General features: G+C 43.1%; 1 non-coding gene across 1 annotated transcript; it reads left to right on the top strand.

Annotated features, from left to right (window-relative positions):
* Positions 1-5,355: 5,355 nt before the first annotated feature.
* trnastop-uca (transfer RNA opal suppressor (anticodon UCA)) lies at positions 5,356-5,442 on the top strand. Its single transcript has one exon. It is a non-coding gene; the product is annotated as a tRNA-Sec (tRNA).
* Positions 5,443-16,670: the final 11,228 nt, after the last annotated feature.

Genomic DNA, 16,670 nt, shown 5'->3' with positions numbered 1-16,670 from the left:
TATCAACACTTGTATACAAGCAGTCTCAGGTAGTTAACATTTCTATTGAAGGTGGTGGCTGGACTCAGACACTTCAGTGGGTATAGACTTTACTGATGAGTATTCTCTCCCCCACCTACCTTAAACTAATTATCTATGTTCTTAGATTAGATTACTTACAGTGTGGATACAGGCCCTTCGGCCCAACAAATCCACACCGACCCGCCGAAGCGCAACCCATACCCCTACATTTACCCCTTACCTAACACTACGGGCAATTTAGCACGGCCAATTCACCTGACCTGCACATCTTTGGACTGTGGGAGGAAACTGGAGCACCCAGAGGAAACCCACGCAGACACGGGGAGAACGTGCAAACTCTACACAGTCAGTCGCCTGAGTTGAGAATTGAACCCAGGTCTCTGGTGCGTTGAGGCAGCAGTGCACTGAGCCACCGTGCGTCTATTGTGCTGGTATCCTGTCGACCTCAGGCAGTATCTGTGTATGCTTCACTGTACTTTTCCATGTAATGGCTCAGCAGCCATCTTGTGTGCTAAGTGACCAACTTATGGCTCATTGGGCATCTTTTATCTGTGTGCCCCATGTCAGCATGCCCCGTGTCAACTCCCACTTTGCAATCATACAACAACCAGTCAAAGGACAATGGGGAGATTTCATAGGATTCCCTACACTCATGGTGGAACTCAAACAGAAGACAGAATTCATCAAGTTGAGTTATGTTACTGCTGGTCTGAGACAGTGGACAGCAAATCACAGTAGGCTCAATCAGGAGCAGGAGAATGAGCAAGAATGCGTCCATACCATTTGACAACATTGAATAGAAGGATGGCCAGATTAAAGGTTTATTAGTTGGCAATGAATACCTTTTGAGCGCTGATGGTATTTCACAATTGGAGATGACTTACTGTTGTATGATGGAAGACTGGCTTTGCTTCAGCAAAATGGATATGGTCTTACAAATTCCACGGAATCTACCACTTAGATGGGATTACTAATGTCCATTGATATAGGACACGGTCAAGAAGCTTTTTCCTGCTTTAAAATCCATTATTCTGTCGAGAAGGAAGTGCCTATAATGAAAATGCAGCATCCTGCCAAAAGGAAGAGATAGAGAATTCCGTAAAAAAGGAATTACTTATTTCAAGAGGATATCTGTCCTCCAGACAGAGAATTTAAGTGACTACAGGACCTCACATTGTCAGGAACAGAGTATACGTCAACAGTCTCCAATCCACTGATTTTCCAAAGCTGAAGAGGATTTATTTTGGGAGAATAGTGAAACCAGCAGACCCCTACAAATGCCGGAGGAAAGATCACTGAAGTGATTCACAGGAGGCTCCCAAGCACTGAGGATGTCACCTAGACAGGAGATGAAACATTTGCAACACAAATACCCAGCTCGGCAAACAGAACCACAACAAGAATAAATTTGTTACCTCCGTGGAGATCTATTACCAACAGAACATCAATCATGTAAAGAGTTTTAATGCTGCAGTTGGGAAATACCAGGTATTGATCAGCCCTTCAACTTAACTCAGTGTACTCAGTCCCCGAACATCCCAGATCTTGATAATAAATAAATAGATAAACATTGAAGTCAATCGCAATATGCTTTATTACAAAGCTATCTGCTTCAGTTTCTTTTTTTTCCTGCTATTTTCCCAATCTGACTGCAGAAAGATTAGATAAATGCAATGATGAGCCTATTACTTTGGTCATTTGCCACAAATTATTTGGAAAACAGAATAAGGGCTCTGGGGTAAGAAGAAGCATTTTACTTTGCCTTTTCAGAGTCAAGGTGGAGGCCCTATAACAGGGGGACTTGGAATGTAACTCTTGTGTGTAATAAACAATTTTTCTTGGCAGATGTTTGGTTGCAGAATAGAAAACTAGCAACCCTGCTGGCATTACCACAAAGTGAAGCATGTTGCTGCTTTAATTATTGGGGAAATTATAGACCAAGTGTTCAGACTACTCTATTTCAGGCCCAAATGGGAACCCATCAAAAAGTGAAATAAATGCAATGCCAAAAATATCCAAGCCAAGTATTTAGAATTAAGGACTCAGTGGAAACTAACATTATTTGGTAAGAGGAACAGTAAGGCTAGTCATTAAAAAGAGTGAAATGAAGGTGAGTGGTACTGCCACTATGTGTGGCACTGGTGGTATTATCTGCTGACTGGGGGGATTAGTGAGACCCTCAGTGTTTCCTTTTGGGAAGATTTGCTGAACCAGACACCAAGTGTAAAATAGTATTGTCACCATTTGCCTTTCCCGAGGAATTGAGACCCCAGGGGCTGATATCCTACTTAGTGCGATCTGCTAGCTATTCACAGACTAAATGCGTTTCAGCAGCATCAGTAGGAAGGTTGGAGGCTAGAAGAAGAGAGGAGCATGGGAATGATAGGAAGAGCAGGGGGAGGAGGTGGACAACACAACATGGTGGCAGCTGTGCTGATTCGATGTATAGAATTGAAGATTTTGCAGAACTTATAACATTGAACCCCTCCACGTGCAACAGAAATTACAGTGGGTGGATGTTTAGAGACCTGACATCAGCAAAATGTTCAGTAATGTAGAAGCTTCTGTGTGAGTGAGTGATTCTGCAACAGTGCAGGAGTCCAATATGCTGCAGATCTGCGTGGTCAAGACATTATTTCACCAGGCAGCATTCGGGTCCTATTAAAACAAATTGGGGGAGTGTAAGACTGAGCTTACCCAATGTAGTAACTTGTGCAGGAACAATTGATAGAGGGCCAACTCCACGATGTGTAGCACTGGACAGGACTTAGCTAATTGGAGCAACTACTTCTCATTTGGTGTATCAGGAGTGTACAAACATTCACAACAATGCCAGCCAAATGAGTCTGTCCTGTGACAGCCTCCAAAACAAAAACTGAAATTGCTGGAGCAATGGGGCACAGGTCCCTGCTGGCTTCATTTGTGGTAGGTGCACCCAACTCTAGCTCCTCGAGAACCGTGTTAGGGAACTGGAGCTGAAGCTGGATGAACTTTGGATTATTTGGGAGGCGGAGGGGGTTTTTGAGAGGAGTTAGAGGGAGGTAGTTACTCCACAGCCACGTGAAGAACGCAGATGGGTTACCGTCAGTGGATGGAAAGCGAACTGGCAGGGAGTGCAGGAATCCCCTATAGTGGTTTCCCTAAGTATACCGTTTTGGATATTGTTGCGGGATGACTTACCAGGGGTAAGCAATGGGGCACAGGTCTCTGGCGCAGAGTGTGTCCCTGTTGCTCAGAGGGTAAGGGGAAGAGGAGCAGAGCTTAGTTAGGGGACGGATATGAGGTTTTGTGGGAACAAGAGAGACTCACGATTGGTGTTTGCCTTCCAGGTGCCAAAGTCTGTGATGTCTCTGATCATGTTTTCGGGATCCTTGAGGGGGGGAGGGGGAGCAGCACATAGGCACCAATGACATAGGTAGGAAGAAAGGTGGGGATCTAAGGCAGAAATTCAGGGTGCTAGGGTGGAAGCTTAGAGCTAGAACAAACAGAGTTGTTATCTTTGGTTTGTTGCCCATGCCATGTGCTAGTGAAGCAAGAAACAGGAAGAGAGTGGAGCTGAACATATGGCTGCAGGGATGGTGCAGGAAGGAAGGTTTTGGATAATTGGGACTCTTTCTGGGGAAGGGTGGACCTCTACAAACAGGATGGTCTTCACCTGAACCAGAGGGGTACCGATATCCTGCAGGTGAAATTTGCTAATGCTCTTCAGGGGGTGCGGTTTAAACTAATGCAGCAGGGAGATGGGAACCTGAGTTTAGTTGCAGTGTACAGGAGGTTGAGGATATTGAAGTTAAGGATAGGTTTACAAGGTTGTAAGAGGGCACTGGCAATCAGGGTGTTGATTTGAAATGTGTGTACTTCAATGCCAAGAGCATCCGGAATAAATGGGTGAACTTGTAGCATGGGTTGGTACCTGGATTTCAATGTTGTGACCATTTCAGAGACATAGCTAGAGAAGGGACAGAAATGGTTGTTGCAGATTCTGGAATTTAGATGTTTCAGCAAGAACACAGATGATGATAAAAGTTTGGGCGGGGGGAGTGTGGCATTGTTAATCAAAGATAGTATTACAGCAACTGAGAGAATGTTTGAGGACTCATCCACTGAGGTAGAAACAAGAAAAGAGGGGTCACCCTGTTGGGAGTTTTCTATAGGCCTCTGAATTGTTCCAGGGATGTAGAGGAAAGGATAGCAAAGATGATTCGAGAGTAACAGGGTAGTTGTTATGGGGGCTTTAAATTCTCCAATATTGACTGGGAATGCTATAGTTCAAATCATTTAGATGGGTCAGTTTTTGTTCAATGTGTGCAGGAGGGTTTTCTGACACATTATGTAGACAGGCCAACAAGGGGATTTGGTACTAGGGAATGAACCCAGCCAGGTGTTAAATGTGGAGGTAGTTGAGCACTTTGGTGATAGTGACCATAATATGGCAATGTTTACAATAGCAGTGGGCAGGGGTAGATATATACCACAAGGAAAGAGGTATAACCGGGGGAAGGGCAATTATGATGTGATTAGGCAAGATTTAGGATGCATAGGATGGGGAAGGAAATTGCAGGGGATGGACACTCTTGAAATGTGCATCTCATTCAAGGAACAGCTATTTGGGGTCCTTGATAAGTACATACCTATCAGGCAGGGAGTCAGTTGTCGAGAGAGGGAGCCATGGTTTACTAAAGAAGCTGAAGCTCTTGTAAAGAGGAAGAAGGAGGCTTATGTGAAGATGAGGAGTGAAGGCTCAGTTAGGAGTTATAAGTTGGCCAGAAAAGATCTAAAGAGAGGGCGAAGAAGAGCCAGGAGGGGTCATGATAAGTTATGCTGGATATAGATTTGCTTGCTGAGCTGGAAGGTTCATTTTCAGATGTTTCATCACCATAATAGGTAACATCTTCAGTGAGCCTCTGGCTGAAGCATTGGTGGTGTAGCCCACTTTCTATTTATATATTTGGGTTTCCTTGGGTTAGTGATATCATGTCATGTGGTGTTGCCACTTCCTATAGTGATATCATTTCCTGTTCTTTTTCTCAGGTGATGGGAAATGGGATCCAAGTCAATGTGTTTGTTAATAGAGTTCCGATTGAAATGCCATGCTTCTGGAGTTCTTATGCACGTCTCTGGTTGAATTGTCCTAGGATGGATGTGTTGTCCCAGTCAAAGTGGTGTCCTTCCTCATCTGTATGTAAGGATACTAGTGAGAGTGGGTCATGTCTTTTTGTGGCTAGTTGATGTTCATGTATCCTGGTGGCTAGTTTTAGCAAAGAATAAAGAACAAAGATAATTTACAGCCCAGGAACAGGCTCTTCAGCCCTCCAAGCCTGAGCCGATCTTTTAGCCCAGATGACCCTCAGTGGTCTGGGGTGCAGACTTCAAACCTGTAGCTGTCTTGCGACAGAGTAGTTCAATTCCACCTTTTGGGCAGATTCAGTAATACAGGTGTACCTAATCGCTCCTGTAGACAATTAGCGGGCACATTGGGCACTGTGAGGCAGCAGTGCTAACCACTGTGCCATTGTGCCGCCCACAAAAACAGCAAGTTAAATGTGCCCGCTAATGAGACCCGGGTTCAATTCCCACCTCAAGCAACTGTCTGAGTTTGCACATTCTCCCCATGTCTGCATGGGTTTCCTCCGGGTGCTCTGGTTTCCTCCCACAGTCCAAAAAAAATGTGCAGGTTAGGTGAATTGGCCATGCGAAATTGCCCGTAGTGTTAGGTGAAGGGGTAAATGTAGGGGAATGGATCTGGATGGGTTGTTCTTCGGAGGGTCAGTGTGGACTTGTTGGCCCAAAGGGCCTGTTTCCACACTGTAAATAATCTAAAAAATGTACTGTCTAAACCTAGCATCTGTATCCCTCTACTCATGCATTTATCCAGATGCATCTGAAATGAATCTACTGTGCCTGCCTCTACCACCTCTGCTGGCAATGTGTTCCAAACGCCCACCACCCTCTGTGTGAAGTACTTGCTGTGTGTATCCCCCTTAAACTTGCCACCTCTCACCTTGAAAGCGTGACCTCTCATTATTGAATCCTTCACCCTGGGAAAAAGCTTGTCTTTATCCACCCTGTCTATGCCCTTCATGATTTTATAAACCACAATCAGGTCCCCCCTCAATCTCCTTTTTTCTAATGAAAATAAACCTAACCTACTCAACCTTTCTTTATAGCTAGCACCTTCCATACCAGGCAACATCCTTGTAAACCTTCTATGCACCCTCTCCAAAGCATCCACATCCTTTTGGTAATGTGGCGCCCAGAACTGTACACAGTATTCTAAATGCTGCCAAACCAATTCTTGTACAATTTTAATATGACTTGCCAGCTCTTATACTCAATATGCCGTCCAATGAAGGCAAGCATACGATATGCCTTCTTAACCACTCTATCCACCTGTGCAGCAACCTTCAGGGTACAATGGATCTGCACTCCTAGATCTCTCTGCCCATCAACTTTTCCCAAGGCTCTTCCGTTCATTGTATAATTCACTCTAGAATTAGTCTCGCCTAAATGCATCACCTCACATTTGTCTGGATTGAAAACCATCTGCCACTTTTCCACCCAACTCTCCAGTCTATCTATATCCTCCTGTATTCTCTGACAGTCGCTTATGCTTTCTGCTACTTCACCAATCTTCGTGTCATCTGCAAACTTGCTGATCATACCAACAGTGCCCTCTTCCAGATCATTTATGTATATTACAAACAACAGTGGCCCCAACACTGACCCTGTGGAACACCACTGGTCACCTTTCTCAATTTCGAGAAACTCCCTTCAACTACTACTCTCTGTCTCCTGTTGCTCAACCAGTTCTTTATCAACCTAGCTAGAACACCCTGCACACCATGTGACTTCATTTTCTCCATTAGTCTACCATGGGGAACCTTATCAAATGCCTTACTAAAGTCCATGTATTTGACATCAACAGCCCTTCCTTCATCTATCAACTTGGTCACTTTCTCAAAGAACTCTATTAAGTTGGTAAGGCACTAAACCATGTTGCCTATCACTGATAAGCCCATTCTTTGCTAAATATAAATAGATCCTATCCCTCAATACCTTCTCCAACAATTTTCCCACCACCGACATCAGGCTCACTGGTCTGTAGTTACTCAGAATATCCCTACTACCTTCTTGTACAGGGGGATAACATGAGCAACCCTCCATTCCTCTGGCATATCTGTCAGGGCCCCAGCTATTTCCTCTTTCGCCTCCCTCAGCAACCTGGGATAGATCCCATCTGGTCCTGGGGAGTTGTCCACCTTAATAACCTCTAGCCTACCCAACATATCTTCCCTAGTTATGTCAACGTGATCCAGACACATTCATTTAGATCCCATTTACCACCCCGTGAGAAAAAGAACAGGAAATGATATCACTATAGGAACTGGCGTCGTCACATGAAATGACATCACCGACCCAAGGAAACCCACACATATAAATAGAAAGCGGGCTACACCACCAGTGCTTCATCCGGAGGCTCACTGAAGATGTTACCTAGTATGGTGACAAATTGTCTGAAAATGAATCTTCCAGCTCAGCAAGCAAACCTACATTCAACCTGAACTACAAAACTTCTCAAAACATAAGAAGTTGTTGGCAGATAGGATCAATGAAAATACTAAGGCCTTCTACAGGTATATCAGGAATAAAGGAATGACTAGAGTAAGATTAGAGCCAATCAAAGATAGTAGTGCAAGGTTGTGTGTGGAATCCGAGGACATAGGGAAAAGTGCCTATTGAATACTTTTTGTCAGTATTCACATTGGAAAAGGGCAATGTTAGTGAGAATATGGAGATACAGGCTACAAGATTAGATGGGATTGAGGTTCGCAAAGATGTGGTTTAGCAATTTTGGAAGATCTGAAAATAGATAAAACCATAGGCCGGATGGGATTTATCCTCAGATTCGCTGGGAAGCCATGGAGGAGATTGCAGAGCCTTTGACTTCAATCTTTATGTCATCATTGCTAACAGGAGTAGTGCCAGAAGACTGGGGGATAGCAAATGTTTCCTTGTTTAAGAAGGGGTGTCGGGACAAACCTGGTAATTATAGGCCAGTGAGCCTTACTTCAGTTATGTGTAAGGTGTTGGAAATATTTATAATAGATAGGATTTATAATCATCTGGAAAGGAATAATTTGATTAGGGATAGTCAACACAGTTTTGTGAAGGGTAGGTCATGCGTCACTAATCTTATTGAGTTTTTTAAAGAAGGTGTCAAAACAGGCGGATGAAGGTAAAGTAGTTGATGTGGTGTATATAGACTTCAGTAAGGTGTTTGATAAGGTTGCACATGGTAGGCTGTTGCACAAAATATGGAGGCATGGGATTGAAGGTGATTTAGCAGTTTAGATCAGAAATTGGCTAGCTGAAAGAAGACAGAGGGTGGTGGTTGATGGGAAATGTTCATCCTGGAGCTCAGTTACTAGTGGTGAAATGCAAGGTTCTGTTTTGGGACCACGGCTGTTCGTAACTTTTATAAATGATCTGGATGTGGGTGTAGAAGGATGGGTTAGTAAATTTGTGGATGACGCCAAGGTAGGCAGAATTGTGGATAATGCCGAAGGATGTTGTGAGTTACAGAGGGTCATAGATAAGATGTAGAGCTGGGCTGAAAGTGGTAAATGGAGTTTAATGCCAAAAAGTGTGAGTGATTCACTTCGAAAGAAGTAACAGGAATGCAGAGTACTGGGCTAATGGTAAAATTTTTAGTAGTGTAGATGAGTAAAGAGATCTCAGCGTCCTGGTTCATAAATCACTGAAAGTTGCCACCCAGGTTGATAGGTTGTTAAGAAGGCATATGGTCTGTTAGCTTTTATTAGAAGAGGGATTGAGTTTCGCAGCGACGAGGTCGTGCTGAAGCTGCACAAAACTCTGATGTGGCCGCACTGGGTGTATTGAGTACAGATCTGGTCACCGCATTACAGGAAGAATGTGGAAGCTTTGGAAAGAGTTCAGTGGAGATTTACTAGGATGTTGCCTGGTATGGAGGAAAAGTCTTATGAGAAAAGGCTGAAGGACTTGAGGCTGTTTTCATCACAGAGAAGAAGGTTCAGAGGTGACTTAATTGAGACATACAACATGATCATAAGATTAGATAGGGTGGACAGTGAGAGCCTTTTTCCTTGGATGGTGATGGCTAGCACAAGGGGACATAGTTTTAAATTGTGGGGTGATAGATATAGGACAGACATCAGAAGTAGTTTCTTTATTCGGGGAATAGTTGGGACATGGAACACACAGCCTGCAACAGTAGCAGACTTGTCAACGTTAAGGACATTTAAATGGGCATTGGATATACATATGGATAATAATGCAACAGTGTAGGTTAGATGGGCATCAGATTATTTTCACAGGTCGACGCAACATCGAGAGCCGAAGGGCCTGAACTGCACTGTGATGTTCTATGTTCTATAACTCAGCAGGTCTGAATCGAATTGAATTTATTTATTGTCACATGTACCGAGGCACAGTGAATAGCTTTGTCTTGCGAGCAATACAGGCAGACCACAGGGTTAAGTAGCACAGGTAAGCAAATAATAGGTAAACAGCAAAAACAAAAACTCAGGTACAGGCAAATGTTAAGAGTTTGTGGGTGCATTCAGTATTCTAACAATAGTAGGATAGAAACTGTTGCAAAACCGGCTGGTGCGTGTGTTCAGGCTTCCATACCTTCTCCCCGATGGTAGAAGTTGTAGAAAAGCATTTCCAGGGTGGGATGGATCTTTGAGAATGCTGGTGGCCTTTCCTTGACAACAGGCCTGGTAGATGGAATCTATCGATGGGAGGTTGGCCTTTGTGACTGTCCGGGTCAAGTTCACCACTCTCTGTAACCATCCCTGATCTTGAATGGTACAGTTGCCATACCAAGTGGCGATCTCGATGGTGCACCTATAAAAGTTGGCAAGGGTATTCGCCGTCATGCCAAATTTCCTCAGCTGCCTGAGGAAGAAGAGACATTGTTAGGCCTTTGCAACCAGTGCGTCTACATGAAGAGTCCAAGAAAGCTTGTTATGGATGACCACTCCCAAGTCTGGCAGTGAGGAAAGAGAAAAACAGAGTTAACATTTCAAGTCCAGTATGACTCTTATTCTAAATGGGCAGCCTCTAGAATCCTGAAGAAAATTGAAAACAAAGCTCTTACTGCCACTCAATCATTATGTAGGTGTCGGAGTGTGTCGGACCGGGACGTAGCTTTGTGGGTAGAGCCTAACTAACGCTAATAGCAACAGCATCATTAATCCTAATTTGAACAGTGGGGCATGGCCATTGATATAAGTGAAATTTAGGAGCAAAATCCTATCCTGATGAATTGTGGAACCCTGAATTGTGGAACAGCAAATGCTGGTAGGGTATTTACAATATTTACAGATCTGAGTTAGAAGGTGGCAGACCTTGAATTGTTCAGCCAATGGATAGAACACTGTTTTCTGGACCTGGCTCTCTCTAACACAAACAAATAGCCACCACAGTGAAAATAACCATTGGAAACCTAGATCCCCACAAACTGAACCAATCATAACTGTCGAAAAATGATTTAACAGACCTAAACAAAATATAGTCTGCACTGGAAGACCAGTTAAGTATTAGATTTCACTTATGTATCCACCCTATCCAACTGGTTTTCTCAGACAATATTCAATGGAAACGATAAGTCAATTAATGTGCCATTGTGAAGGTAAGAGACATAACTGTATTTGCTATGTAGGCCCAGATTTCAAATACACCTGCTGATGGAAAACACTTTGCATTTACTGGACACTCTAGACCATGCAAGTGTCTCTGACTAAGCCATCTATTGGTTAGCAGTACTGGATGACGCTCTCTCAGAGCTTGTGCATTATCTAAAGCAGTGCAGATTGCCAAACAAGCAGAACTGTGCAATAAAAACAGACTTTTATCTGAGAAGCCAGAGAATTTTCTTGGGGCCAGACCATTAACTCTGACTGAATCCAGTTTGTTAAGAGAGTTAACTAGCCAGTGTGACAGCAACCACAGTGGGAAGTTAAGTACTGCTTCTGCCCCTGTTTCTCTCTGCATTGTGCTCGGGAACTTCCACATCAGCACCAGCACTGTTCAGTCAGCAAGGCCACATGTCAACACATAGATGATTTTCAGATGGTTAAGGGATGAGTGTTTAGTGGCATAGTGTAAAGACATCAATATTTCCACCAACATCAGCAAAACAAAGGAGCTGGTGGACTTCAGGAAGCAGGGTGGAGGGCACACCCCCATCTGCATCAATAGTCCTGAAATGGAGATGGTGGATAGCGTCAAGTTCTTGGGAGTGATAATTACCAACAATCTGTCCTGGTCCATCCACTTCGATGCAATGGTCAAGAAAGAACAGCAACATCTCTATTTCCTCAGGAGGCTAGAGAAATTCAGCATATTCACAAAGACTCTTAACAATTTTTATAGATGCACCACAGAAAGCATCCTAACTGGATCCATCATAGAGTGTTACGGCAACTGCTCTTCCATGACAACAAGGAACTATGGAGAGGCTGGAACACAGCGCAGTCCACTATACAAACCAGCCTTCCATCTATTGCCTCCATTTATACTTCCAGCTGCCTCAGGAAAGCAACTAACATAATCAAAAGACCCCCTTCCACCCCAGTTGTGCTCTCTTTATCCTCTTCTGTCAGGTAGAAGATATACAAATTTGAATATACATATGAACAGATTTAAGAACAGCTTCTTCCCCACTGTTATCAGACTTGACTGGACAGCTCAAATGTTAATGTTGATCTCCCTTTCTCTGCACCTTCTCTGCAGCTGTAACACTGTGTTTTGCAGTCTGTTCTGCTTTCCCTATGTGCTTTGTATGCTGCAATCTGTCGGTATAGCACACAAAAGAAAACTTTTCACTGTATTTTGTACATGTGACAACAATAAATCAAATCAAATCAAATCAATCTGTACCACAGAAGTTTAAGAACAGACTCTCATCTACATCTGACCAAAAAGTGGCACATAGGGCCAAGAGACATTCTTCTTGGGTGATGTGGTAATCGCACAAAATGATTTCTGACCTGCAGAGCTCATGGCTAATAACAAGAAGCTTAATGTTAGACTAGATATAAGGCCAAATGTTTCCAGATTTAACACCATGGTTGAAGGGTCAATTTCTCTAACTATATTTACTTTAACTCAAGGCAATGTAGGAATCACAAGGCCAGATTCAAGCTATCTTTCACTACAGTGGAAAGGGATTATTGAGACCCTGTTATATAATTCCCAATTGACATTGTTCTTTACTAAGCTAGGCTACATGCATACCTTTGAACATTCCAGCTACAGCAGTGATTGAAGTTCACTCAGTATCTAGTAAATCATTGATGACAAACCAGCCCGAGATCCACAGAAGGATGTTACAGATCTTTCATCTGCCTGTGAGGTGTGGTTAGATATAGGAATGGGGTGTGCCAAGGATGATGGTAACCAACCTCACAGTGGTATTCCAGACAGTAATTTACTCTTTCAAGGAACAGTACAGGAGAATTATTCTGTTGCAGAGACAAACAATCTATTGGATGAAGATATCCTGGATCTTGCTACACCCTTTTTATCCTGGTGCTAATGACGGTGAAGTCTCTGCTGCCTTTTTTGAGAGTCATGCTCTGGAGAGGTAGTGATAACTTAATCATCCCATTCCACTGAGTCCACTAATAACATGCAGTAACCATTGTAAGCAGCTAATGAAAAACCATCCAGGCAAAATGGAGACTTTTAACTCCAAATGAGATCAAGCCAATGTTTAACATTTGAAGCCATTAATCTACAAAAAAAACCCAAGTCTGCAACTAAGTCCCATTAGAAAACCATGCCAGAGCTTAAGGGTTTTTCTCGATAGCATATAAAGACCTAATCTAACAGCGGAGGATTGTCTTAGACAAATTTTAAAATGAGCAGCAACTGAAGTTTGAACATATCAGAATTCAACAAGAGCCAGAGAAGTCTAACTACTGAAAAGAAACTGCTGTTTTGAATGCTAGACTATTAGTGGTTACATTGCACAAACTTCAGCCACACTCACTGTTTCTATCACTACTGCTGTCAAGAAAAAGACTGATGCTGAGGTTAATCTCTGCAGTGAGTCTGAGTGGCACAGTGGCTCAATGTTAGCACTGCTGCCTCAGCGCCAGAGACCCAGATTCGATTTCCAGCCTATCTGTGTGGAGTTTGCACATTCTCCCATGTCTGTGCGGGTTTTCTCCAGGTGCTCTGGTTTCCTCCCACAGTCCAAAGATGTGCAGTACAGGTGAATTGGCCATGCTAAATTTCCCATAGCATTAGTCAGAGGGAAATGGGTCTGGGTGGATTACTCATCGCAGGGACTTGTTGGGCCAAAGGGCCTGTTTCCACACTGTAGGAAATCTGGTCTAGACCAGGGTATGACACAGTAAGAGCCTATTGATCCTACTATAGAATTATACTTTATTGATGATAATGCTGTTCTACTTTCTGATGAAGTTCTCAACGTCTATGCTACAGTGGCCTCACAATGAAACAAATGTGGAGATAAGACCACCATCTACAGAATGAGAAAGACCCTTCCTGTTGTCTGCCAGATTCATGAGTGGGACAGTGTAATGGACGAGGCCTGACACCTCAGAACATTTTTAACCAGGTAGCCCAGACCATAACTTTGCCATTTATTTTAGCTAAGTGTATAGTGGATAGTCCCAGAGTAAATTAGTTGGTTCGACTGCCAAGTTTTAAGCAAACAAAATTTATTTACAAAGTTATGGAATGAATTACAAAGAACAGAAAACCGAATACCAGATAGCTTATCCTATTCAAACCCAAATTAATGATGCTGTTCCAAAAATACTTGCAACAGTCCCAGTACACACATCCCTTAGCACAAACAGTAAAAATGCAACAAACTAGAGTTTACAAGCTGGAAGTTAGAGAGAGAGGTCAGCAGCCCATTTCACACATCCCCTGCAGCAACTAAACTGACTAAAGTTCTGAAGTGAATCAAAACAGATTCTAATCTAAACGAAGGTTAGCTACATAGCTAGCTGGCCGGTCCCCTTTGGTTATACCTTTTTTTAAAGACATGAAAGCTTTTGGTCTGAAGCTCTATCTGTTAGGGAGTAAACAAAGGGCCCCAATAATACTTTCAAACCCAGCCTAGCTGGACCCTGGCCACTTACCCTCTGTCTGGGGAAAAAAACTCAAGGGCATAGTAACCTTGTAAAAAGAATAGTATTGTGACCACAGAATACAAAGATTGGAGGACATGAGAGAGAGATTTCACTTTGAATGTCTTTCTTTTCAAGAGGCTGTTATTGTTTAAATCCCATACTGACCATTCTTGAATTAGTTTGTTGTCAATTGCTATCTTCATGAGCATCGCAGACCAGGAGCCAGCTGTCGTGAGAATCAACCTTCACACTTCACCAATGTGCTTATTGTATACGGGTCTGAAAGGTTTCATACCATTACAGTGTCATATATACCATCACAGAATCATAGAATTGTCACAGTGCATAAGGAGCCAATTTAGCTCATCATGTCGGCACTGACTCTCTGAGCATTTTAGCAGTGCCATCTCCTGCAATCCCCGAACATTATTTCTGTTTAAATAATCAGGTAATAGCCTCTTGAATGCCTCATATGATGTCATATGACATAGAAGAACATCATAGGATCTCAAAGGGATGAGACATAATGTCAGGTCCTCTTGTGAGTGAATAGAACCAGTTCTTGGAGAATATGGCTCGACAGCCAAAAGAGCAAATGGAGAGATTCAGTGTCAGTCTGTCCTGCCCTGACACCAACACTCACTCCTTAATCATCACCTCCCTGCTCTGTCAGGCCCCATCCTTCTCACTCCCAACACTGAACTGCAATATCTGGACCATGATGGCAGGGAACCACCATCAATACATTCACCAAGGAAGAATGGGCCTCAGATTAAACATCTGGGTAATCCAAGATGGAGGATGGGAAAAATTTCTGGCTGTAACAGCTGCTCCTTTTTTGAGGTATTTTAGGTGTTGGAGATGAATTCCTCGAATTGCAGGAGCAGTAATTACTGTTTCTTATGCTGTTGCACAGTTTTGGAACTTTGGAAAAAAAAGTTAAAACAACAGTAGATTTAAAAGGGAGACGAACAGACAAAGGAGGCACAAGGTGAGGTCAGTGCAGGAGAGAGAGAGAACCTGCACAGTTACTGCCTTTGATGTTTGAATTTGTGTATCATTGGACATTGGAGTGCATCTGGGAAAATTATCAAACAGTAAAATTCACAACTGATCTTGGAGGAACTGTTTGGGTGAAGTTCACTTCACAGAATCAGATAAGTTAATCATTGTTTTAAGTGTGGCCGACAGAATCTGCAGTAGTGAGTAGAGTAGGTTCTTTCTTGATTACATGTCTTTGGAGATATGTCTCTTGATTCAACTTAAAATATAAGCCATAATAATTAATTGAACCTGGGACAATGTTTGTAGAAGAATAAGACGGTGTTATTTTTTGGGCCTGTAGATTGTGAAGGAGCAAAAATGGCCTTTAGTAGAGTGATATGCGCTTCTTGTCAGATGTGGGAGTTTAAAGTGAGTTTAAGGGTTACTGTGGATTATATCTGCCATAAATGCTGCTGGCTGCGAATCTTATCAGATCGAATGGATCGGTTGGAGAGACAGTTAGAAGCAATGAGGAATTTGCAACAATAACAGTATGTGATGGATGGCAGTTATAGGAAGGGGGGGAAGTCTCAGATACAGTCACATAGATGGGTTAACTCAGGGAAAGGTAAGAGAGGTAGGTAGGTAGGGCTGGAGTCTTCTGTGGATATACCCATTTCAAACAGACATGCTGTTTTGGAAAATGTAGGGGGTAATGAATTCTCAGGGGAACGTTGCACAAACAGCCAAGTTTCTGGTATGGAGACTGGCTCCAATGTGACAAGGAGTATGTCAGGTTCCAAGAGATCAATTGTGTTAGGGGATTCTGTAGTCAGAGGTACAGACAGATGTTTCTTTGGCCAGCAGCGATAAAGCAGAATGGTATGTTGCTTCCCTGGTGCCAGGATCAAGTATGTCTCAGAGACGGTGCAAAATGTTCTCACGGGGGAGAGGGGCCAGCAAGAGGTCATTGTCCACAATGGAACAAACGACATAGGAAGGGAAAAGGCTGAGAATCTGAAGAGAGATTGCAGAGAGTTAGGCAGAAATTTAAAAAGGAGGTCCTCGTGAGTAGTAATATCTGGATTACTCCCAATGTTTCAAGCTAGTGAGGACAGGAATAGGAGAATAGAGCAGATGACTGCATTGCTGAGGGGCTGGTGTATGGGGGAAGGATTCACATTTTTGGATCAATGGAATCTCTTTTGGGGTAGAAGGGACGTGTACAAGAAGGACGGATTGCACCTAAATTGGAAGGGGACTAATGTACTGGCAGGGAGATTTGCTAGAGCTGCTCGGGAGGATTTAAACTAGTAAGGTGGGGGGGTTTGACCCAGGGAGATAGTGAGGAAAGAGATCAATCTGAGACTGATACAATTGAGAACAGAAGTGCATCAAACAGGCAGGGACAAGGTAGGATTAATAAATTAAACTGCATTTATTTCAATGCAAGGGGCCTAACAGGAAAGGAAGATGAACCTAGAGCATGGTTAAGAACATGGGACT

Source organism: Hemiscyllium ocellatum, chromosome 3 (genome assembly GCF_020745735.1).
Source record: "Hemiscyllium ocellatum isolate sHemOce1 chromosome 3, sHemOce1.pat.X.cur, whole genome shotgun sequence".
NCBI classification, from domain to species: domain Eukaryota; kingdom Metazoa; phylum Chordata; class Chondrichthyes; order Orectolobiformes; family Hemiscylliidae; genus Hemiscyllium; species Hemiscyllium ocellatum.
This window is presented reverse-complemented; position numbering and strand designations above follow the sequence as displayed.